Source organism: Sander lucioperca, chromosome 2 (genome assembly GCF_008315115.2).
Source record: "Sander lucioperca isolate FBNREF2018 chromosome 2, SLUC_FBN_1.2, whole genome shotgun sequence".
Lineage (NCBI taxonomy): Eukaryota > Metazoa > Chordata > Actinopteri > Perciformes > Percidae > Sander > Sander lucioperca.
The window spans coordinates 27,542,621-27,545,203 of NC_050174.1; positions in this window are offsets into that span (position 1 = coordinate 27,542,621).

Here is a 2,583-nt window from a genome sequence, read left to right on the forward strand (position 1 = left end):
GGTTCTGCTGTGGAGAAAAGGTAATGGGCTAAAACATGTCAAAACACTGGCGTGGACTTGACAAGAGCCTGTGGAGATTCTTGATTATACACTGTTTTGAATTGAAGGTATTTTGAATAGTAAAAGTGCTGAGAACACATGCCACAGACTAGCATGAAGTTAGCAGTGTGTTCTTCAAACATGTTACAGTCTATGTTTTTAACATGCATGCATGAAGGTTTACCTTCATTGAGGATGTTCTCCACATCATTTCCATGGACCATGAGGTCAATTATAACCCTTAAAATACAGTTAACCTAGTAAAGTAAAAGTCTGTGGCCCAGTTGTCCCTAGATCATGCCACACTTCCGTCTAGTAGATTAAAAACCCTTTAATTAAAAGTTGTGAAACATTGCCTTTCATGCCACTTAGTAAACATGTTGATTATCATTGGCTAAGTGTTCATGTGGCTCCGGTTCTGCTTATGTATTATAATCATGGAACATTTAGAGCCAAAGTGTAACATTTTAAATAGGATTCAAGATGTTGTGGTTCACATTGTTATTGCAGTCACATACAAATGTCTCCGAGCCAGAGTTAGGGTAACCTAGGCGAGCTGATTGTTTGAACTAAATAAGGACATAGCTTGTGAGACATAGAAAATATCTGTAGATTTCATGTTGACTCAAGTGGCGTTAGTTTGTGAGTGCAAAAGTATATTTGTGAACCAGTTATTTTATTTGTAAGATGCAAATCTAATCTTCTGAATCCTATTTAATTTAAGGCTCAAATTGTTCATTTAAAGTTGTTTGATAAACAGAACTAATCCCAACTGTCCTCATGTGGCACATCACAGAGCTGTTTGATAGCATGTTATTGGGCTTTTCATGTTACAGATGATGGACACGTCCATCCTAGTACACCTAAACCAGTATGAATAGGCTGAATATACTTCACACATGACTTATGCTGTGCACATCTGTATGCAGTCAACAGGGATTGTGTTGTAGTGATGATTAAGGTTAAACTGACGTTTAAAGTGGTAACGACTCATCGGAGTTAAGAGCTTAAAAGGCTACTAAATGTTGGACTTTTTATTTTGTGTGAATCTGTAGAGCCTCTTTTCTCCAATTTACTAAAGCATTTGAACCCAACACCAACTCCTCTGTATCTCTGGGAATGTACCTGTCTACACCACCCAAACTTTTAGTTCCCTTATGGGCAATGTCAACAGGACCTGTGTTCTCTTTTTACATGCCTCCAAGTTTAAGGCTAAACAGCAACATGTATCCCCCAACTTCCAAACCCACTGCTTTTTGTCTGACCTCATCGATGGGAGTTCATCTTGGCCTTACTACTACTACTAATACGACTACTACTATACTGGACTTTACATGATGGAATATGGGCAACGGCAGCCATTTTTGGACCTTTGATATGGGTTTCTCTAAAGCTACGTGATTACGCTGTTCTTACTTCTTGTGTGTGTGTGTGTGTGTGTGTGTGCGTGTGCGTGCGTGCGTGTGGGTGGGTGGTGTGTAATTACAACCAATGTACTCCATGTTCAAACAAAAACCAGCTGGACATATAAAATCGCACATATAGATGAAATATATAGAAAACTATGTAAAGGTATATACTTCTAATGGCTTTGTGTGTTTGGGTTGGCCTGTAGGCGCGCTTCAGTCAGTAGAAAGCAATGTGAAGGGTCTTGTACTGTGAGTGGAATGTAGGAAACAATGTGTGTGAAATGACATTCATGTATATACAGTATACAGCTAGAGCACAAGGTCATTTAAGATGTGTGATATTTTCTCTCCATGGTCTGTCAGGGATTGTAGGCTAGCATGACACAATGAAGCTAACCAAGGAAACAAGCACTGGTGGCAGGCAGCAGGGTTGGCTAACAAGTATTTATAAGTGCACTCATTTTGAATGTAACTGAAACGTTAACTCTCAATGTGTCTAAAGATTAAAAAAGAAAACCCTTTCTGTAAAGCAGCATCAATGTTTATTTATTTGCTAGCTTTTTTTCTGTGATGTTCTAGCTATTGGAGCTACATTCCCGTACCAGAGCCAGAATGTTTGTAACAGTATTTACAACAATAAATGACTTGCAGAAGGACGTTGGCTTGGACTGTTGTTTCTAAATGTTGTTTCTCACTCCCATCGTGTCAAAAAGCGATGCTTGGTCATACTATACTACGACTTTTTTCGTCATACTATACTTTTTAATACATACTATTCTATGACTTTTGTATCCCTTATTTTGACATACTATAGGACTTTTTTTATACATACTATACTATGACTTTTTTTCGACATTCTATATTATGACTTTTTCAACATCTCCTGATGTCGCTGCTTCATAATAAAAGCTTTTAAAAAATGGGACTTTTATTGTGAAGAATTAAACTGTTTTACACTCGCTGCTTTGAGCGCTCAGACTCACACGGTGAGCTGTGGAGACAGGTCTGGCAATGCAATACGCAGATTTATTCTGCTGAACCATAACAAACTATACATACATAACATAACTATTGTCCTAACCCTAATCACACATGTATGATAATATATGCAAAACAAATGTAATTCCGCTCAGAG